At 43.5% G+C, this 23,384-nt stretch overlaps 1 protein-coding gene across 1 annotated transcript in view; it reads right to left on the bottom strand.

Moving 5' to 3' along the window:
- LOC137344546 (solute carrier family 26 member 9-like) overlaps window positions 1-21,999 on the bottom strand; it is an 84,927-nt gene extending 62,928 nt beyond the window's left edge. The window contains exons 1-2 of the mRNA XM_068007592.1: window positions 21,905-21,999; window positions 12,131-12,261 (exon numbers count right to left, since the gene is read on the bottom strand). The gene's annotated coding sequence lies outside the window, so the exon portion shown is untranslated. The remainder of the gene's footprint in view (window positions 1-12,130; window positions 12,262-21,904) is intronic.
- Between the last annotated feature and the right edge of the window lie 1,385 nt (window positions 22,000-23,384).

The raw sequence follows: 23,384 nt of genomic DNA, 5'->3' as shown, positions 1-23,384 counted from the left end.
CATCTGTAGCCTGGCCCATCAACGTCCCCATCTGACTCCTCTGCAGCAGAACTAGTGAGCGACCTCGCCCTCTGGTGAGCTGGCACCTGTGGTATCCATTCCCCACCCCGCCCGGCACCTGCGCACTTGTGCCCGGTGTCTCACCAAGTGCAGATCCCTCCTCTAAACTAGCCTCTAAATGACACGCAGTGTCAGTCTCTGAGCTGGTGGAAGCAAGTGTCAGATCGAGTGACGGTGTGGCTTCAGTGTCTCCCTCCTCCTCCTCCTCCTCGTCCTCGGACGGTGCCGCCACGTGTTCTTGGGTATCTGCAATGACAAAGGGAAACACTTTGAGTTGTGGAGCAGGGAGAGGAGCAAACAAGACCTGCGTGCTGACAGCATCTGCAGCACGTGAGTCAGAAAAGATTATGGGAGGAGGGAGATGTGGGAAAGGAGAAGGAGCATTAGATATGCAGAGACCCCCTTCATCGGGACCTCCAGCGCGGCATGTTGTCACGGCTGCAGCGACGTCCCGCTCAATGATCCGAAGCACTGTCTCCTCTAGGGGGTTGAGGACGTGTAAGCGTCCCCGTCCACCCTCAGGTCTCTCCTGCTGCCAGCTGTTATGCGCCATCTTCTCCTGCAAGATAGAGGACAGTGTGTCAGTGAGTATCCTGCAAGATGTGTGGGTGATGTGCCTGTCGTGGTCAAATAGCTGCCAGTGTGTGTGACCTTTAAGTGGTGGTTGTGTGGCCTGCAAGTGTGGTACTATGTGTGGGTGCAATGCAGCATGCCAAGTGCAGCATTGCGTATAGATGGGCAGTGTTTGTTGGTGGATGGGTGACGGGGGGCGTGATGCGTGGAGCAGTGGTGCAGTTGGTAGGATGTGCTACTTGACACTTGCATTCACTCACCTTGACCACTTGAGTCAAATCATTGAGCTTCTTTCGGCACTGCACCCATGTGCGTGGTGCGATGCTCCTGGCGTTCACTTCCTGCACCATAGTCTTCCAGTGCCTGTGGAGCTGCAGTCTGCAGGGTCTCCTGCTACCCTGCAGGTACATGTTGGCCCTCCTATCGTCCACCTCTTTCACCAGGGCATCTAGTGCATCATCAGAGAAGCGTGGGGCCCTCTCTTTGACCAGTCCTGCCATCCTTCCGGCCATCTTTCCCTCCTCCTCGTTAACTGTGCATGTCCCATTTAAAATGTGCACCTGCACCTTTAAGAGGTGCAGGTGGCCGATGACGTGCGCCCCATTTCCGGCTTCCTCGTTCTCAGTGCAGCCTCTCAGCAGCGCGGGTAGCACTGGCTGCGTGGAAATATCACGGTAAGTAACAGGCAGCTCGAAATTCACGTGCGCAGGGGCCATCGGGTGCAGGGTAATAGCGGATCACGCTACCCGCGCCCGAAAATGGGCCCTTTCTTTTCCCCCCGATATCTTTATTAAAATAAAAGAAAAAGGAAATTTGATATGAAGGTGTGTTAATGTATCCGTTACTAATTCCAGAACACAATTTCAACCTCATTGCCTTTTCAAAGCCCACCTATTCATGATCTGCTTTTTCATGGCTTACCTTTCATGGACCGACACGTCAAAGCCTGGCTTTTCATGGCCTATATTTCACATCCTGCTTTTATCGGTCTGCCTTTTCTCTTTTCAGAGGCTGACTGTTTTTATTTCACACTTACAACATAGTTTGATAGGGCATCCAGTTAACAAAAGAAACAAATGACTTTCACAACTTCTACAATGAGACTGATGCCGACTTCATCTCCAACATACCTATCAATATGATAGATTTTATTTGTATATTTATTTATGCACGTTTGAGGTCTTCTGAGGGTCTTACCTGGGATTAATGTGCGTTGGTCCAGTGCTTAGGTTCAGACCATTTCATGGTAGCACATATATATTTCTTAAAATTGTAATCTGCAATTTATGATCACGTTTCAATACTTCCAGGCAACAGCCTTGATTAAGTAAATAGAGCTTCTTTGCATAATTCATTATTATTTAATTTTATGTAGAGCCTCTTTCAAGAAAGATAAAGGTGCAGAGCTGCAACTTTTTTCCATTTCAAGGTTATCACAGGCCTTCCCTTTATTTCTGAAGGTGACTCTTGTCCTTTATCAGACCTCGTGGAACAAACCATGTTATCTATATTTGGTTTTGGTCCCAGTAATTTGTAGTAAACAGCTCCGCAATGGTATTTCCACACTTCTGCAGCAAGAGCTCCAATTTATACCTGACTGGTGCAACTAATTTGCCAGTAGTTAATACACCTGCCAGGTACTGTCAGCTGTGGCTCAGTTGGTAGCACTCTCACCTGTGAGCCAGAAAGTTGTGAGTTCAAGTCTTACTCCAGAGACTTGAGCACAAAATCTAGGCTGGTACTCCAGTGCAGTGCTGAGGGAGGTGCCATCTTTTAGATGAGACAGGCTCTGTCTGCTCTCTCAGATGGATGCAAAAGATCCCATGGCACTATTTTGAAGAAGAGCAGGGGAGTTCTCCCGGTGTCCTGGTCAATATTTATCCCTCAACCGACACCACTAAAACAGATGATCTGGTCATTATCCCATTGTTGTTTGTGGAACCTTGCTGTGCGCGAATTGGCTGCCACGTTTCCTACATTACAACCGTGATTATACTTCAAAAGAACTTCACTGGCTGTAAAGGAACTTTGGGACGTCCTGAGGTAATGAAAGGCGCTATAGAAATGCAAGTTCTTTTTTTTTCTTTCTTACTGCCTGGAAGCAATTACCCTTTCACTTAATGGGGTAATTTTGACTTTGTGCGCTAGTGTAAAACGAGTGGTGGTGAGTCAGCAGCCTGTTATACATCTCTCCCGATTTTAATTTCCATTTGGAGTTAATGAGCCAGACATTAGACTTGTTGAACAGCTGTGAATTAAAATGTCCCTCAGTGCTCTCAGTTATACTTCTGCTGATTTTGGAACACAATTCTGTTAATGGCAGAACAATGGCCAATCGCAGTGGACCACTAAATGTTATCGTGCATGAGCGTTCTGAGTTGTGAGGAAAGGTTGAAGCAACTAGAGCTGTATTTTCTTAAACTGAAAGGATTGAGGGGGTATTTGATAGAGGCTTTCAAAATAACAAAGGAAACAGGCAAGGTAAACATAGATAATTTCGATTGGCAGATAAATCAAAAACCATGATCTCAAGGTGAGCACTGGATACACAAAATAGGGACATTAGAAGGAACGTTTTTGTGCTAAATTATCGGAATGTGGTTTGTATTGCCATGGGTGGTGATTGATGCTAAATCAATTACAGCATTGAGAAAGGTACCGGACAATTATCTAACGAGTATAAAAGAGTGCAGGAAGAAAGCAAGAAAATGGGATTATTTAGGGAAAAGAGCAGAAAGATTGGACTGCATAAAATCAGCTTGTGAGAGGGACCTAAACACAGCAGGGGCAAAAAAAAGCCGACCGACGACCTCCTGTGCTAAAACCTCTATGGTCCTGAAATTCCACGGCTCGTGATGCCAGTGGTTGTGCCAGGATTGTGCCCGCTGGTTGGCTCCAGCACCAACTCCTGCTGGAGTGGGAGGTTACCTCATTTTCATAGGGCAGCTGGGTGCAAATGCCACTTGGGGTAATTCATTGGCGCTGACTACCCCGTTTGCTTGCAGACTTGGATGGACCCCTGCCCATGGGGGGGGGGGGAGGGGGGAGTGGGTGGGTGAAAAGCTCTTCCCCACTGATCCAGCGTCTGCTCTGATCAGCTGCCAAGCGAAGGGATTGATCTGGGAGTTTTTTGTTTTACTTTATTCTCTTCGGCGATTAAGATCGCTTGCCAGGCCTAAACCCCACCAGTGGGGCCGACATTCACCTTTGGCAAGGCCAGTATGCTTCGTCTTTCTTGGTGTACCGGCCGTAATTGATGTGTTGGGTCCTCATCTACTGCCAGGGCTGGAGTCTCCTGGCTTAGGGAGTCCCAGCAAGCCCCCACCCCAACCCATTATTTGCCTTGTAAGGGGTGGATGGAAGTTCCACCCCCTTACAGGTCAATATGGAATCTGGTAGAAACAGCAGACACCCTGCGTAACCGGTTCTCCCTCGTTTCTTGGATATTGCTTCTAATGCAATATCAAATCTGATTTCTACCAGCTCCATTAAATGGCCGTATGGCTACAAGACTGATTTAAACAACCAGGCAGATACGTTGAGAGTCCCCTTGAGTTATTTCAGCTCAAAGAACCAACAAAGCACTTCCTCATCGCACCCTCATGACAAAATTATTCCCTCTCACATGGAAATTACTGTCACTGTGTTACCGGATCAACACTGCACACCCTTACATTAAAGTCTTTTCTCTGCTGTTTTAGTGGAGGGAATAACCCATTTAATATTAACTGCTTAGTACCTGTGTTAAAATAGCACAGAATGGAATTTGGTACGAGCACGTTAATCATTCGTTTGATAACATCGCCGATAGTAATTTCTACCCTAATAAATGCTTGTGTCATCAGTACACTGCAGATGTTGTGGCCTTCCCTGCATGTTAGCCGTGGCTCAGTGATAGGATTCTCGACACTGCGTCAGAAGGTTGTGGGTTTAAGCCCCACTCCAGAGTCTTGACCCAATAATCCAGGCTGACACTCGAGTGCAGTACTGAAGGAGTGTTGCACTGTTGGAGGTGCCGTCTTTCAGATGAGATGTTAAACTGAGGCCCCGTCTGCGCTCTCATATGGACGTAAAAGATCCCATGGCACTATTTCAAAGAAGAGCAGGGGAGTTCTCCCAGTGTCCTGTCCCAGATATCTATCCCTCAACCAACATCGCATTGCTGTTTGTGGGACCTTGCTGTGTGCAAATTGTCTGGCGCGTTTGCTACATTATAACAGTGATTACACTTCAAAAGTATTTCATTGGCTGTAAAGGAGGTTTGGGACGTCCTGAGGTCCTGAAAGGTGCTATAGAAATGCAAGTCTTTCGTTCTACCTTCTTTCCCATGGATACATGGCTCTTTAAAACAACTTACCTCAAAAAAAATATCAATGATGTTAAACAAAAACTTAACCGCAGTATAAACACAAATACTTTGGGGTTCCTTTGAATATTGTGCTTACTCAACAAGTGGGCCTGATGTCACTAGGGCATTAGTCAGCCATATACCCTGGCTGGACCAACCTCACATCCAACAGCTCCAGGTGTGCCTTCTCTATTAATCAGGGGCAACTGTCATTTGCAAGCGCTGCAATATTAAAGGTTCTAGATAGGGAACGAAGAATGTGTCATGGAACATTTTTTGTACGGCACACCTTCAAACAGGATACCACAGCTTTAACTGTTTGTAAAGAGACAGGAGGATCATTAGTGTTTGACCTGGGAACCGTAGGGGTGATTCCGTGATCATGCACTGATAGTGTGTAACCATGCATTCCACAAACACGCCTTACTGAAGTAAGCACAAGTGCCAGATACGTGAGGATCTGCATTCGGTGGTCCAGTGGTTTTTACTGGTTCTGAAGCCTGTGCCCAGACCGTGCATGGACCTTCTTAAAGCTCTTAACTATAGTCAATCTACTGCAAATTGGTCCCACAACAAATTCAAGGTTTTGTTTTATTGCCCGTAGCTCTCCTTTGATATTGCCCAACCAGTGCTTCTGTGTTTCTCTGCCCTGGCTTGAGAACTTGGATTTTTAAAGATGTGAGTGACAGGTTACCACAATGTTGCAAATTGTCACTTGTTTGGACTTGTCATACAGCAGTTTCTGCATTATATTTGGGGTATTTTTTCTGCTACTGTTCTTTGCTGCATTGTTACATCGAAGTTGATAGCCAAGTTCCGCACCCATGAGGACGGCCTCAACCGGGATCTTGGGTTCATGTCACGCTACACGTAACCCCACCAGCAAAAAGGGGGAAAAAATTTATATGTTTTTTAAAATTCTCTCTCTCTCTCTCTCTGCCATTTTAAGTTTCTTTCTGCCTGCCTGTGTAAAAGACACAATGTATATCGAGTGTACTGGGACGTGCTGTTCTCCGTGACTGGCCTGTTTGAATAACAACGACACCTTTTGATTGGTGTGATGCTGTCCCAACATCGTATAAGATATGCGATTTGAGAACCTTTTCATTCAATCATCTGACGAAGGAGATAATCTCCGAAAGCTTGTGATTTTAAAATAAATTTGTTGGACTATAACCTGGTGTTGTAAGATTCCTTACATTTGTCCACCCCAGTCCATCACCGGCATCTCCACATCATTGTTACATTGTGTAAGACTCCTTTTGCAGAGACTCCTTTTATCGCAGCACTGTTGCTCAGCATGAGCATTCCATTGGACCTTCTAGAGGCTGTGCTGGATTTGAAGGAATTCAGGCTCAGGGCGGGTGTGATTGCACCTCAGACACCTGATGTCCATCCGGTCTAGGCCCAGTTCAGGTCTCCTCAGACATCGTCAAGTAGTGTATATGTCTGAGTCTTTGCTGTCTACACTTCACGAGGGAGGCTGTCACAGAATTATGCCATTTACTTTAACCCACTTTCCAGGCAAGATTTACCACAGGGACAGCCCTTCCTGTATTGCATGAAGAATTCCTGCTCACTAATGAGTTCCACTCCTAAGTAGCCAGAGAAGGTCTATATCTATGGGCCCTGCAGCAGAGGAACAGCTGGTCCTGGACCTCCCTGCATCTTATTGTTGCTCCTCTGCTGCCACCTCCACTTGTTCCTCCTCACTTGTGCTGTGTGCTTCTCCAAGTGCTCCCTCCTGACCCACTAATTCCCCCAAGGCAGATATATCTAAACCGGTGCCTGTGTGGTCAGGAATGCTCGTGTGATGGGCCAGTTTCCTGCACATCCCTGGTGGCAGGTACGTTATCCTGGGAGGACCCTACACAAAGAGAAAAGGACAAAACCTAGCTTCCTGAAAATGGTTTATGCGCAGTACCAAGGGCAAGGCATTCAGTCCCATGCTGCTACTGGCCAGATGTGCTTGCATGTTACTGAGTGAGTGAGTTTGAAGGGGAAGGAAGAAGAACAAGTTAAAGAGAACACTTGGCATGGAGCCACCAAGCTCTCCTTGACCCACACCTCCTGTGGCCGCTGGAGCTGCCCCCTCTTGGTGGGGTCAGACGGTGCAGTTTGGCAGGGCCACCACCAAATGTGATTTTTATCTCTATGGTTGTGGGCAGCCTTCTCCTTTCAAAGCAGACAAAATATATACTTTCAGCACCTGGATCTAATATGAGTGGCACGCCCAGCCTACATTCCACCTTGTGTGAACGGAGGCTTACACAGCATGCAAGTATTTTGAAATGGCATTTCTTCTTGGTGTAACAGTGTGCAAAAGTCAAGTGCTACATTGTAACCTTTCTCTGTGCCACCCACAAGGTTCAAGCTGAAGCAATGTAAACATAGAAGTTTTGGTGTGCGTGATGTGAGGGGTTCAGCCAGTGCTGTTCATGCTCCATTGCTATACTGCACCATGTTGGGGGCACAGTGCTTGTGGTAGGTACAGTTTGTACATAGATTTAATTTGAGTAGTAGGCAACCTTGAATTGGCACGTTTCCTCATGAAGAGAATTCATCTTCATGGGCTCACATGACGTATGGATGAAGGAGACAGCACTGACTCAATTAGCCATGCACTCTGCCCGATTGGTCACAGAAGAGGATTCTCTTTTGCTCTAATTATGGCTACCCTCCTCTGTTTCGTCTCTTCCAGTAGAATGTCCAGTCTTCTCGTTGGTTCTGCCTCTGGCTCTCGGTGAGATTCCACCTTTGCAACACCACACTGCCATTGCAAAGAGCAATGTTTCCAACAAGCAGCAGTCCTTTAACAGCTACTCTGCTCCCCATTCCCCACTCAATTGCAGCCCTATTGCTACTTGCACTCACGTAAAACACGCAGGATGCACATGCCATTTATTTAACTTAGCTGATCCAGGTAAGATGAGCTCCCCAATCCTCTTGCCTAATTATTTCTGCACATGCAACGATCCCAGGACCATTTTTCTGAGAATCGCTCTCCTATGTTTTCTTTCTTTTAATACAAATCTTATCAACAACATGTCTTTATCCGACCAAAGCATTCTATAAAATGTTCTCTGTGTCCTGATAAAGATAATTTGAATAATACTTTTATGGGCCAACAGAGGTAACTGGCAGGGCAGTTTTTACAAGAAAACCACAGTGTTCCTTCATGACATTTTGCTTGAAAGGACTTGCAAAGGAATTCCCGACAATTGTAAAAGTGTATTGCTTTGATCTCTTGTCTTGACAGTTATTAACTGCAGCAGCATTTTGTACATAACTATAATAAAATCAGTGATAATATGATTTACTAGGATGATGTACATTTCTCTAATTTTGGCCAATAGTGCCCTGTGTCAGAAGTTTACAGGAAGTAGATAAAGCAAATGTTTCAAATAGCTGAGAATAGCTGACAGGTCCAATAATCAACTGTTTTGATCTGATCATGCTTTTTTTCCAACGGCAGCCACTTTGTTTGGTTCAGTGGTTTTGTACTCTTGTATGTAAGTTATTCTTCATAGGGAAACCATTCCAGAAATAATTATTGCAGGAATGATCTCCCTGTAGCAATGGAACTATCCCATAATTCACAATTATCCTACCTAACAGCACCGTGGGAGAACCTTCACCACATGGACTCCAGTGGTTCAAGAAGGTGGCTCATCACCACCTTCTCAAGGGCAATTGAGGATGGGCAATAAATGTTGGCCTTGCCAGCGATGCCCACATCCCATGAACGAATAAAAAAAAATGCCTATGAAATTGCTGTATCCCACAGAGAGCGCAAACTTGCCCGTAGAGTGGTGAAAAGAATGGCAAGAGAGAGAGAGTGACACAGAGGGAGTAAAGCGGCAGACTAAAGAGACACAGAGGATGGAGAAAAAGGAGGTAGATACTGAGAGAGAGACAGACAGACAGAAATATAATAGAGACAGACACAGAAATAGTAAGGAGATTTTGAGACATGGCGAAAGGCAAAGGACTCGGAGACAGAGAGTAAGGAAACAGAGTCATAAAGAAAAAGTGAGTAGGAGACAGAGGCAGAGAGAGAGTAAGGGGGCACAGAGACACAGAGGGATTGTCAGATGCTTCAGTTTGTGTACACCCCTGTCAGCCCTAATTTTACAGATAAATGCTCATTGGGTGGTACAACATGTTGACGCACCAACAACATGGCATCACAATAACAAGGCAAGCAGGGTCCGTCCTTCATGGCACTGAGTCACTGATCTCAGCTTTGCGGCTGTGGGGTGGGAAAACTGGAGGAATCGTCATTCCCAGGTTACTCTCAGTCACTACCTAGTGGTGGTGCGCAGATTGGTTAGAGTTTGGGAGTAGTTCCCGTCACCCTTGCTTTCAGATATTGCAGGAAGATCAAAGAGGATTTAGCCCCTTATTATAAAAGGTAAATACATGAGTGCTCACTATGAGAAAGTTGATCGAGAATTTTGACAATGGCCTAATATTTTATGAAATGCCAACATAAGAACATTTGAGTATCCAAGCTCCAACTCTAACCCTAACCCCAACATGAGGTGGCATGGTGATGTGATGGTGCAATGCATCATACTGTGCCACAGTCGATTTTTCATGGCAGAAAGTACCCAGTCCCGGCCGTGCCGTCAGGAATGTGATATTGAATGGAGGCCATGTAAATAATCATTGGCAGAGTCACCTCAGCCATCCCTTGATCACATACTAGAGAGAACTGATAACAGCTCGAAAGCAGCCTACGTGTCCCCCTCAATCATTAAAGAATGGTGGTATGGCCTGGGATGGCCTGGAATCTTAGGGGGAGATGTTGAGGCCTCTCTAACCTGGCAGAAATGGGGCAGTAGCACCCCGAAAATCATGGGGAAGACCTTAACTGCCCCCTTCCTGCCATTGCTGTCGCCGCTTTGCCGGGGGCAGCCCCAGGGCACTCGTTTTCTGACCGCTGCCCGTCGGCCCTATACTAATGAGTTGGCACCATCGGATGACTGCCCGGCACGCTCTGCAAGCCAGCTGCCTGAAAACCTCAGCGTGAGAAAATCTACCCCTTAGGATTTTGCTACACAGAAGGAGGTTGTTTGGTCCATTGGTCCTGTGCTGGCTTTCTGAAAGATCTGACCACTTGGTGCCATTCCCTCTGCCCCTTTCCCAGCAACTTTTTAATTGATTCTTTATTCATTTATTTACTTGTAAAAGCTATTGTGGATTCTGCTTCCACCTTGTTTCATATCCGAACAAATCTCTGTGAAAAAAACCAAAACTCCTAACTTCTCTCTTTGTTCTTTCGGTGATGATCTTAAACTTATGTCCTTTGGCAATAGTGTTTCCTTAAAGAGGGTGGGACAAGAAATAAACAACCTTTAAAAAATAACTGACCAGTGAAATAACAATATCACAGACAAACAACAATAACAACAACTTTCATTTATATAGCGCCTTTAATGTAGTAATATGTCCCAAGGCACTTCACAGGAGCATTATCAAACAAAATTTGACACCAAGCCACATAAGGAGGTATTAAGAAGGTACAGGTGACCAAAAGCTTGGTCAAAGGGGTAGACCTCCCTCTTAAAGGAGGAGAGCGAGGTAGAGAGGCGGAGGGATTTAGGGAAGGAATTCCAGAGCTTAGGTTCCAGGCAGCTGAAGGCCCGGACACCAGTGGTGGAGTGATTAAAATCAGGGATGCTCAAGAGGAGCGAGAGATCTCGGAGGGTTGTAGGGCTGGAGGAGGTCACAGAGACAGGGAGGGGTGAGGCCATGGAGGGATTTGAAAACAAGGTTGAGAATTTTAAAACTGAGGCATCCCTGGACTGGGAGCCAATGTAGGTCAGCAAACACAAGGGTGATGGGAGAACGGGACTTGGTGCGAGTTAGGATACAGGCAGCAGAGAACAGCAGCACATACCTGAACAACACAACAACCTTGAACCCCTATAACATAGCGACATTCAGATTAAAATGTACATTAGTCTCGGTCAACAAGTACTCTAGAAATCTAATTCAAATAGCAGTATTTGCCTTTCTGAAATCATATGAATAATGAATGTACAGCCTGAAAGGGTGGTGGAAGCAGATTCAATAGTAACTTTCAAAGGGGAATTGGATATGTACTTGAAAAAGTAAAGAATGCCGGACTATGGGGGAATGGGACAAATTGTATAGCTCTTTTAAAGAGCTGGCACACGCCTGATGAGCTGAATGGCCTCCTTCTGTGCTGTAAGATTCTATGATTCTATATCCAGTTACAACAGCATGCAACAGGGTTTTAAAAAATATTAGACAGGTATTCTTTCAATAAGATAGAACTTTGGACATAAAAATACAATGGAAAATTGGAGCAGGAAGTAGAACAAATACTTTGATATGTCCCATAGTCATAAAGAGTGAAATATTAAATCAGTTTAATTTTACTTAAGGAGTGACCAGCTTTCACACACTACTGTACAAAATTTTTCCAAGATTATCCTAATGTTTGATTAACTTTGAGCTCCAGTCAGTGACTAGATGGAACATCTTTCTATCATTCTCAAAAGAGCTGACAGGATCAGTGGAGTTTAATTAAAGGAACCTTTTGTTAATCAACAAGATAACAATTGAATAATTTCCCAGTGTTTTCCAACAAGTAGATCATACTGTGTGGAGAATTTCAAATGTACAGCTGACACCCTTTGTGAGCTTTTAGCTGCTTTGGAACACAGAGCTATTAAGTTGCCCTTCCCTCCCCCTCCCCCCCCTCCCCCAGTCTCACAGACTCTCCTGCACAAATTGAGAATTTAGCCTTTACTGTGTCAAATAGAGCAAAACAACCAAACCCGTTGAATAGTGCTCCAACACACTCATCTCTCACTTTAATGAATACAACACTGACAACCTACTTTTGAAAAAGAAAATGCCAAATGTTGCCCACAAACTGTAAAAACAGGCAGAGGTTCAGTCTGAGGACTGAGCCAAGCTGAACGAGCAGAGCCAAAGTTGGGAGACGTTCGCATCCGTTAAAAATGGGACAACAATCACCAGGTCTCTGCAGACCAGGGAGAATCAACGTTTCTTAACAACTATGAAGAAGTAAAAGAGCAAAGAGGCAAATGGGAAAAGAGGAATGGACAATTGAGGGAAAGAAAAGAAAAGCGATTAGCAGAAGGGACCGACCTGGTCTGCAGTTTAGGACGATGTGGTATTATTTCCAGGCACCTCAGGTTCCACCAATCCCTCCTTCAATGGGCTGTTGTCTGCACTGTAAGCAGTCCCACCTCGACTGGAGCTGGTTATCTCTCTGCACTCTATTTTATAAACACAGGCATTAAGGTAGCAGTGAGCCAGAGGTGACGTAGCACCAGAATACCTAATTATCTGATTACCTGAAGCACCTTTACAGAGGTAAATATTAGTCCAAGAGCTTTGAACCTGTTTAGACTGTCTGCAGCAGAAGCCTTAGAGGACTGTTGGAGGTGAAATTCTTATTACCAATGAATAGTCTATTATCAACCTAATACTATCTTTACAAATTGCACAATATTTACACACATGTTGAATCACTACCAACTTTAAAAAGAACTATGATATGAGAGCATGTGGGCTCTCAGAGTCTAATTCTCCCCAGTTATCATTTGCACCCAAGACAGGCAGAAAACAGGTTTGAGGGCATTCTTGTTTTTACTTTCCACATCCCTCCCCTAAGAAGCTAGTTGCCCAGGTGGTGTCACGGCTAGAATTATGGCCAAACAACCCTCTGGCTGTTCCCTCAGCTCATTTATCCTGTTTTAATCATTGTGGCTGATGAAATTGAGCTGTGCAATATTAGCATTGAATGCATTAATGTACTTATTCAATCTACCTCTGCTATTTCAACAAAGACATAAACCCATTGGAGTGAAGCCTTCACTGAAGCAGTGGACTAATGAATTTTATATGAACGCAGTAATGCATTTGTTACCTGTGAGAATATGAATATGTTTTTATATAATTCTAATACAGAACAAAGACAGAGCACTGTGCAATAAGGTTTGGCTAAAGTGCGAACTGAAAACAGAAAGAGATAAATCTGCCATAAGCAGTTCTTCCACCTTTAGTGAATCGCTTTCTATTTTAAAATGACTAAATTGTGTGGCTGGTGGGACAGGTGACCCAGAAAGGAAAGGTGACGTTTCATTTCCAGTTACTCGAGTGGGAGGAACGATGACTTCTATCTGAGCACAAAATGGCTGCCCAGATTGTATCAAGGTGCCTGCTTCTCATCTGAATGCATTTAACATTATTCTTTTTTGAGCTCCAGTGACTTGTGAGCAATGTCGTTCTCAAACACGGCACGAGTCCATTTTCCCCCAACTTTGCGGACCAGCTTAGGGCAGGAAATCTTAAACTCTCTGAAGCCTGGATTTTCCGATTGGGTGTGCACGATTTATGGATGCTAATCAGGCAGACCTGATTGGGACATTGGACAGGGTTCTGTCAGGCTGGATCGCCGCCCACTCTGCGCCATGCTTAATTTCCCATGGGCAGGAAATTCCAGGAGAGGAAGCACCCGCCTCAAACAGCTGGGAGTTAATTTTAACTAATACTTTGGCGCCCACGATGCCTTTTTAAAGATTCTGGTGTGGAGAACATCAATTCAAAATGGCAACCATTTCTACCTGGTAATGGCCATGGGGAACTGTCTTTACAAGGGTCCAATTCATCAGACAGCCAGGTAGGAAACCATGCCATCTGCTGCAAGGACACCTGCACCTACCACACAGTGTAGAGCTGGCACATTCAGTGACAGTAATGGTCAGCTGTGGCCTGAGCCACCTCCTTCTCCACGCTGAGGTAGGTTTTAAGGAGCGTCTTAAAGGAGGAGAGTGAGGTGGAGAGGCGGAGAGGTTTAGGGAGGGAATTTCAGAGCATAGGGCCTAGGCAGTTGAAGGCACAGCCGCCAACAGTGGAGCGATGAAAATCGTGCATGCACAAGAGGCCAGAATTGGAGAAGCGCAGAGATCTCGGAGGGTTGTAAGTCTAGAGGAGGTTACAGAGATAGGAAGGGGCGAACCCATGGAGGGATTTGAAAACAAGGATGAGAATTTTAAAATCAAAGCTTTGCCGGACCAGTAGGCAATGTAAGTCAGCGAGCACACTGGTGATGGGTGAAAGGGACTTGTGCGAGTTAGAATATGGGCAGCAAAGTTTTGAATGAGCTCAAGCTCATGGAAGGTGCAAGGAGGGAGAGCATTACAATAGCTGAGTCTGGAGGTAACAAAGGCATGGATGAGGGTTTCAGCAGCAAACAAGCTGAAACGTTGAAACGAAAAATCTCCCCATCAAACATTAGCATCTCTGCGTACTGTAAAATTACATGCAGGTTGGCCGATACAAGTATTGCTTTTCCTTCTTTCACAATCCCATCCTTACTGCCTTCCCCCAACTCCACATCATCTTCCGATAGAGGCTGTGAACCTCTCTGTAGTGGCTGTCACTGAGATTCGACGATGCATCTCCTGGCTGAGATGTGACCCTCCTCTTAATTGCTACTAATTTAATCTACCCTGGACTATGTTGCCACCATGTACACCCAGTTCATGGGTGAAACTTTCCCAGTGGGCATAGCTGAAATCAAACAGCAGTCAAACGGAATCTGGGTTTTGGGAGTTGAATGATCTACCACTGCAGCCATTAGGTATCTTTGTGTAATTGGGACTTGTTCTGGCAAGAGGAAGGAATCTGGTAAAAGTAATAGCAATAATGGGGGTGAAATTCCTTGGGATTTCTCCCACTGCATCACCGTTAACTTCGGCAAATGTTCGGCAGATACCCCATTTACCTGTGGAAGCAGTGTTTCCTCGAAATTACGGAGGTGCAGTGGGAATAGCCCCGAGGAAGTCTTTACAGTGAGTGACCTCACTACCCCGCCAAGACAGGTTCAAACAGGGGTAATTTTGACTTTGGTCAATTAATGTAAGGCGGGGCGGTATCGATTCAACCGCTCGTTATACATCTCTCCTGATTTTCAATTCCTTTGAAGTCAATGGAAAATAACACACAGAGCAAGATAAACTCCTAAGCATAAGGGTGGTGAGCGTCTGGAACGAGCTGCCAGAGGCAGTAGTAGAGGCGGGTACAATTTTGTCTTTTAAAAAGCATTTGGACAGTTACATGGGTAAGATGGGTATAAAGGGATATGGGCCAAGTGCAGGCAATTGGGACTAGCTTAGTGGTATAAACTGGGCGACATGGACATGTTGGGCCGAAGGGCCTGTTTCCATGTTGTAAACGTCTATGATTCTATGATTCTATGATTTATCACAACATTCAGAGTGTTACTCTTGGCTCTCTTCGCATACACACAAAATGGCCTTGATTTAATATTTTTCTACGATGTCCATTGACAGCCCCATTGAGAGGGTTTCTAAAGTGTGTACACCAAAACATCATTTAGAAAACTTTGCTTTCCCTCCAGCGTTGTTTTCACAGCTCCACTCTGTTTACACAAATTTACACTAGGTATTGAAGAAAACAATCAATATTTAAAAGATTACACGCTGCCCAATCTGTGTTTGTTGCCATCTCACTTCAAAGTGAAATGTTTTACTGATGAGTTTGGTTGGGAGACAGAGTTATATAACTCTCAGCAGGTTGTAAATACAACAAAAAGGAAATTGGAGTCATCACTACTTCATTGCCCCCCGCCCCCCCCCTGCAACTAACAGGAGAAAAATTCAGTCCTTTGTTTGAATTGGACTAACTCTTATAAGAAGTAGGAGAGATATGAAAGACTTCAAATGTCCCCATGGTCCCAACAGCTTAAAAATCATCATGTTCCATTCAATATTTGAACTTCTTCATCTGTGCTTCACTCTGTTCTTAACCAAGTATTCATCCAGCTGCTTCTTAAAGGTTCTAATTGATGTGATGTTAATTACTTTTCTCTCTCATTTTTTTCCCCGTGCGTGAGTTGGAGGTACTTGAAAATGGCCTGCTGGGTGAGGTGGGATTTGTCTATCAACTGGTGCCGGGGAAGACTTTCCTCTTGTGTAGAAGTTGGCCCAGCTCGGTATGCATTCCTTATGCCAGACTCAGAACCCATTTGTGGCAAGAACACCTGGGAGTTCTTTGTTGCAGCTGACTGACTGACAGATCTAGTTGGACTTTTACTAAAGTGCGAGCCTCTTTCCAGATCAATAACATTAACACAACCATAGGATGCTTCTCTGGTCTTCCTGGTCTCTCATCAGAGTGTAAGAATGGTAGCTCGGTTGGGGAATTGGTTGAGAGGATGCAGTTTCCACACCCAGCGTTGCGTTCTGCATTGAGTTACGTAACCCCTGAGCTGGGGATCGGGCGGGAAAGTGGAGTTGAGGTCGAAGATCAGCCATGATCTTATTGAATGGCGGAGCAGGCCCGAGGGGCCGTATGCCCTACTCCTGCTCCTATTTCTTATTTCTTACGTTCTTATGTTGAGGGTGCGTTCCATACCACATTTCCTCAAATAAAGGGTGGTGGAAGCAGATTCATTAGTAACTTTCAAAAGGGAATAGGATAAATACTTGAAGGGGAGAAAATTGCAGGAATGAGGAAAGAGCAGGGGAGTGGGACTAATTGGATAGCTCTTTCAAAGAGCCGGCACAGGCACGATGGGCTGAATGGCCTCCTTCTGTGCTGTAAGATTCTATGATACTATATCTGACCAAGCAAAGTGGTAAAATTCTCATTTGTATGGGGACACATTGGCCTGGAATTTCGTCAAATGGCGCCGTATGCTATTAATTACACCATTTAGTGCCACAATCTTCCTGGTGCATACTTACTCCAAAATTTCCTGGAAAAGTAATTTAAATATACTTCAGCAAACATAATAAATCAGGGAGCTCAGAAGTAGCACAACAAATGGCTTGCCCCATCAATGAGCTCATTAAGCGGATCAATATTAGCACGACCTGAGTCATAGAGTTCAGAATTTCAAATCCTTTCACTCTGCTGAACTTGATCACTTGTAATAAAATTGTTTGAGTAATGGACACACCCAGCTGTTTATTTATTTTCAGGAACATTTTAAGTAACAGATTTTTAAAAATCATTTGTTTAGAAGATGGCATTAGTAATTTAAGCCACCTAAGAAATCATTGATTAAAAAAACAGGGGGTGAAATTGGACCTCATTTCGCCTGTTTCTTGGGTGCGAAACAGGGACGAAAAGTTCTAATTTTGCTGCCTATGTCAGACGCCATATTAATTCAGGCACTATTAAGGCATCCCTGGCGGCCGCCTTAAACAAGCATTAAGCCCTTGTAGGGGCCTAATGCCTGTAACAGGGCCCCTCTTTAAAATTGGTCAGAAATGAAGCGGCTGCAGGTTCCTTCTGTGGCCTAACCAGCATTCCTTAAAGGGGTCAGCTGGAGGCAGTCAATAGAAAGGTACGTTTTATTGTTTTTAACTTACCTTGGAGCCAGGGTGAGCAGGAGATGAGGCCTGGGTCTCTGGCACATGTTGCTAGTGCACTACCCATTTTAGGCCCAAAAACAGGCCTAAGAGAATTTCTCATTTTCATCAATGACATGTTCAGGCACTTCAGTGCCCTGCGCTGTACACAAAATGGACACTAAACCTAATAATCAATGACGAAGAAGAAGTCTATTGTTGGGTTTCAGCTAAGAATGAAAAATATTAAGAAAGAGCTGAGATTTTATTTTACCTCAATCAATTATTTTGAACTGATGAATACATTCACCTGGAAATCCAGGAAATTCATGAATGCCATTGACTTGACTGGGGGAGGGAGCTATGATAAGCAAATGAGCATGGTTTTAGCGAGGGTATTGGCAGAGTCCCAGGGAATTATGGCATGGCGTGAATAATGGCATAACTCACTTACGCCATAATTTCCTGGAGCTTTTGCACTGGAAACTAAACCCAATGTTGTAGATGTGCCATTACAATGGCGCAAGCCTCCAGGAAATTCTGGCCCATTATGTGAGTGACAAGCCCTCTGTTTTGGTTGATTTAGGTTAGTAATGAGAGAGCCGAGCAAGGTTGTTGGTGTCTTTAAAAATGATGGTAACAAAGTATGTAAATCATAGAACAATCTTTTTCTTTAAAGAGTTTTCAATAAATATATTTTTCTACCTTAGCAGTTGGTTGTTAAAATGTTTGATTGCTTTCTGGTGTGACACGAACACACATACGAACATACGAAAATGACAGGCAGGAAAAGACAAGCTGGTCCATCAAGTCTGCCGCACACTCATGATGCCTAGAGCATCATGACTAGACCCTTCCTGACCCCCCTTTGGGTATGTTATCTCCTGGGAGAGGCAAAAAATCAGAAAAACCATGTGCCAATAAAGGGAAAAGAAAACTGGAAAATTCTTCTCCAATCCTCTCAGTTGATCGAAACCAGTCCAGGAGATCACATTCACCATTCGTACGTTGACTGTTAATCCACTTATCTTTCATATGATGCAATCTCTAATAACCTGATTCATGGAATAAAGTGGCAAAAAATAATATTTGTTTATACGCTACAATATAGTTCATGATGAACCCTGGGCCCTACAGTACTTATGCCTGTCGGAGGAAAATAAGACTGACTGTTCCAGTAAAGACTGCTTGGTAGTGTTCTGACTTTACTGAACATTCTGGTCATGACTGTCTTGGACTGTCATCGTCCTAATAAACAATTGGGGAAATCCTGAACATGGTGGTTCCTGTGACAGTCATCCAAATGAGCGTGACCCAATGGCATAATTGGATTCATCCAATACCAACTCAATAAAAATGTAGAGGCCAGAAACTACCATTACTAATGATGGCGAACAAATGCATAATGTGTTTGAATGACATTCTTCTGTGGTGCTATTTTAATGGAAGCATTAACTCGTTTAAAATAATTGGGTTGACACCTCTGTTAAAATAATGGACAGGAGAATATCATACGTTCATCCACTAATATCATCGACACTAGTTCCTAGCTTTATATATATTTACATTGGAATTCTGACGAGAGCCATGGTATAAACGCATGAAGGCAGCCTGTTAAGTATCTTATACAAGCTTGAGATCCAGGGCCATAACATACATGAGACCTTACCACTTTTGTATTGTACAGCTATTGTATCCAAATGGGCTCAGTGTTCAACCTCTATATCTACAGTATATCAGTCGTCTGTTCATAGCAGCTAGTAAAAACACTGAGCAATCACTTAACCTGCCTTTAACAGAAGATACTCCACTGATAGTGATTCACTGATACGATTTTTCACAGGTGTGAAAGCTTCATAATTCACAATTCACACTGCTATCAAGGTGAGATTGTAGTACCATAAAACTGCTATGCTTCAGTATTGATTTTGGTTACAAAGAAACTATGCCTGCATGCATTTCCTGTCTATACAACTTAACTTCCTGTTGTCACAATATTATCACACTTCCCATTATAAATTCCTATGTCCGCATTTATTATTGGTTTAGCGTATGTAAACTTGTAATTCCGGTTGTGCAACCTGGCCACTGGGTTCCCACAAATTACTCAAAGTGCCGTCTAAATTTTTTCATCTTCCATTTTTTTTCTCAGTAACTGAAATTGCTAATGTCTAAAATAGTCAGTTTCTTTCCTCATTCTAATTTGATTTCTTAAAATAAACAAGTTAAATTTTGAAAGCAAACAAAGCTTATTTGCGGGAAATGATAGAAAGGAAAAATAGGAAGGGGAGGGGAGGATGGAAACTGGTTGAAGATGAGGGGACCCCCAGCTTCTTTGCCAAGTTCTCAAGCGTCAGTGAGAGTGAATGGATTGAGGGTTAAAAGTAAGGTGAGTGACAGCAGAGCAACGGAAGAGGAGGATACAGGGGTTGAACAGGTACTTCAAAGGGTAAGAGGTAGAGGAGGTCAGGGGGCAATAAGAAGGAGGTTGAGTAATGGGAAGGTGAAAAGATAGGGAATGCAATAGGGATGGGGGTAGCACAAGTTACTGGGGAAGGAATGGCAATGGACCTGCTGAGGTTTTCCCCTGTTTCTAATGGGCAGCCAATCTGCAACACCGATTTTACACCTGGGCAGCATGCTGAATATCTATCCAAATAGCTGTGGACTAGGGTAGGGAAATCATTGGTCATGCTCCACTGCTGATTACTATCCAGTGACCCCTTCTGGACAGTGTACGGATATCGGAGAGGATCAGGCTTGAGTGTTATATTCCTATGGGACAAATAGCCAACCAACACTGACTCACTATCTAGCCTCACATAGGAAGAATGGCTACTAGGTTGAGTTATCAAAGGATTGAGAGTATCCATAGAACTATGCCAACACATGGCATCACCTCCAAGGGAGTTGGGGTAAAGGAAGAACATTATGGGAGTGGGGGAGAAAACCATTGTAACATGAGTGGAGGGTAGGGTTTAAGAGCATTGCTGCTGTGATATTGTAAATAACGCACTTCAACAATTTGGGTGCATTTGCAAACGATTTTGAGTCAGTGGAGATCAAAGAATTGCTACAGAAATGTTCCAGATATTTGTACAAAGGTGCTTTTAAAAAGAAATCCTACCTGGAGCCTGCCTATTGGGCATAGGTGTCTCAGTGGGGCAGTACACTGTTCTTTTGCAAGTCTCTTGTTTCTGTTGCCTATCGAATCCTACGTACAATAAACTTGGACAAAATTAAATTTGTTCCTAGTGGACATGGTCCCACAGCACAAAGCTACCTGTAATCTGATACATGAATTGGCAGTCTCACTCAGAGAGGCCATAGGGCTGACTGGTGTTGAAAAAAGGAAGTCGAATTGTTGCAATAGGGGGCACTCTTCTGAGGTTGGGGTTAAGGCATATTGTTGGAACAGAGTGGAGTTTACAGTGTACTTGGCTGTGCTCACTTTACCTGGGAGTGCTTAATGCTGATATTGGGTGACAAAAGAAGAATGAATGTTCCATTTCCCGACAACTGGAACCCCTCTACTCAATAAGAACGAAACCCCCCAGAAACATTTAAGAAGAAATGAAAATTTAAAAACCCTAACTTATGCTGGTATCTTTCTTTCCAATAGAACGGTTTAAAGGAACAGCGTCGTTACGAAAAGGTATTTGTTCACCCTTCTAAATAAAGACCGGATACAGTGTCATAAATCGTGTTGAAACATACATTTGCATCTTTTGTGGGAAAATCAAGTTGATAAAGATGAGTTGTGGCTGTTCTGATTCCTTCCTATTCAAACCCAGAAAAAAAGCTAGTTGAACCTTAAAAAAAATTATTATTTTCTCTGCCACTCAAGATCTCCTAGTCACTCGCAACATTTTAAAGACTAGAGGCAGGACAGGTGACCTCTTCCCAGCACTGTTTCAGTGCTGTCCTCGCACTGACTGTCAGGAGGTGATTAAGAGTAACTGGGTGGACTCGATTGTTGATTGTAGTCTTCTCTCCCCACGTGGAAATGACCCTATTGCCTCAGCCTCCCCACCGAACGGCACGGCCAATATCAGGAACTTTCCATATGGTGGGGATCACATGCACAGATTTGTGCTTTATTATTATTTAGAACCACGTACAGCTAACTGATGCCATCTGTCTGCCCATTGGGCACTTCTAATTGCTTAAATGGAAAATACCATTTCAACATTTAAAATACAATATCTAAATATTTTAATTCTGACATGTCTAAAATATACAATAAAAAGAAGGCATGGATATCTAATTCTTATTATATTTCTTGACTAATTATCTGACACACGAATACAATACACATGCTCCAAAAGTTAATCAAGCTTTATCACGAAAGTTTAAAATTGATGCAAGATGCAGCTCAGAAACTGAATTCTAGTTGAGTTTGGTTGCTTATTTAAAAATAGTTCTACATTGAGAGAATTGGAACTATCAACACAAAATATAATAAGCAATAAAAATATTTTGCAAATCAAGAACAGGTCCCTCATTTCTTTGAAAAAAACACCAGAAATCTGCTTACCTCTAAACACTGACAAGTACTGCTGATTTATGACTATTCCCCTCAGGTGTTGCAAACGTGTGTGTATTACCTCTCAGTACAATGGTCTGAACAGACTGGTGGTTACGGCTTAAATAGAGAAATGAGTCATCAGGTACAGTGACAAGTGTGTTGCTTATACTGTAATTTGAAAATGATTTCCTGATTTTATTTCAATGACGGTCAGTATTGGACTACAGTAGAAAGGACAAAAGAATTGCATAACCAGTAAGTAGAAGAGGGAAAAAAAGTTACATTTATATTCTTAGTGACCTTTTTTGGAACAAATTCAGTAAAACCTCTGATAGTTGAACATGAGAAAACATTTTTGAGAGCTCCAAAATATTTTAAGATTGTGAAGAATGTCACCTAATTTGTGTTCATTATCTACTCCAGACAGTTTAGTTTTCCTGATAATTTGTTGAAGTGGTTCAGTATATGCAGAAACTCTAAACATAGCGATAAGGAACTTGTAGATATATATATATATATATATACATGGATTATATATTTTTATATAGATGGAAAGATGTACTTTTCTTTGACCGTTACCAATATTTTGTTTTGTGATCATTTTTAAAAAAAAAATCATTCTTGGGATATGCCTGTTGCTGGCAAGGTTGGCATATATCGCCCATCCCTAGCTGCCCTTAACCGAGTGGCTTGCTAGACTACTTCAGGGGACAGTTAAGAGTCAATCATGTTGGTGTGGGACTGGAGTCACATATAGGCTAGACTGCGTAAGGATGGCAGGTTTCCTTCCCTAAAGGGCATTAGTGAACCAGTTGGGCTTTTAATCTCAACCTGACAGCTTCATGTTCACTTTTACATGGTTGTTTGTTTATTTCTAGCATTGTTGAAAAACTCAATTCAAATTCAAACTGCTATGGTGGGATTTGAACTTGTATTTTCTGGATTATTAGTCCAAACCGCTGGAGTACTAGTCTAGTAACATAACCACTAGGCTACCATACCCAGCACATAGTTGTATAATATATAACATATATATATAATATATTATATTGTTACATAATATGTAACAAGAAACTCCTACCATTTAGTGTCTATGAAAATCATTAGAAAAGTTCATACTTTATTAGGGACTCCGATGAGGTGTTCAGAATGGTGATGACGAATGTTTTTGCTCCAATGTGTTGTACTCCAAAGTGGCAGGATGTGGGTTTACTGGTCCCAGTTCATCTCGTGGCGACTTCCCTCTCTTCACTTTGCCATCAAGTAATAGGTGGGCAAATTCAGATTGAGCTTTCCCGTGTCTCCAGGTGGGGAAAAAAAAGCACAACGGGCAGCAGGCAGTGGGCAAGGAGGTGGATCGCTCAACTATCCGCTTGACTATCCACTTGACCAGGAAAAAAAATGAAATAACTTCAGGAGGACTCCAATGCCAAGTTCACAGTGCACAGATCTGTCAGCATGTCAATGAGCTCTATTTAATCTGTCTTTT

This window comes from Heptranchias perlo, chromosome 27 (assembly GCF_035084215.1).
Source record: "Heptranchias perlo isolate sHepPer1 chromosome 27, sHepPer1.hap1, whole genome shotgun sequence".
Taxonomy (NCBI): Eukaryota; Metazoa; Chordata; class Chondrichthyes; order Hexanchiformes; family Hexanchidae; genus Heptranchias; species Heptranchias perlo.
The sequence above is the reverse complement of the archived record's forward strand: the minus strand, read 5'-3'. Positions and strand labels throughout refer to the sequence as shown.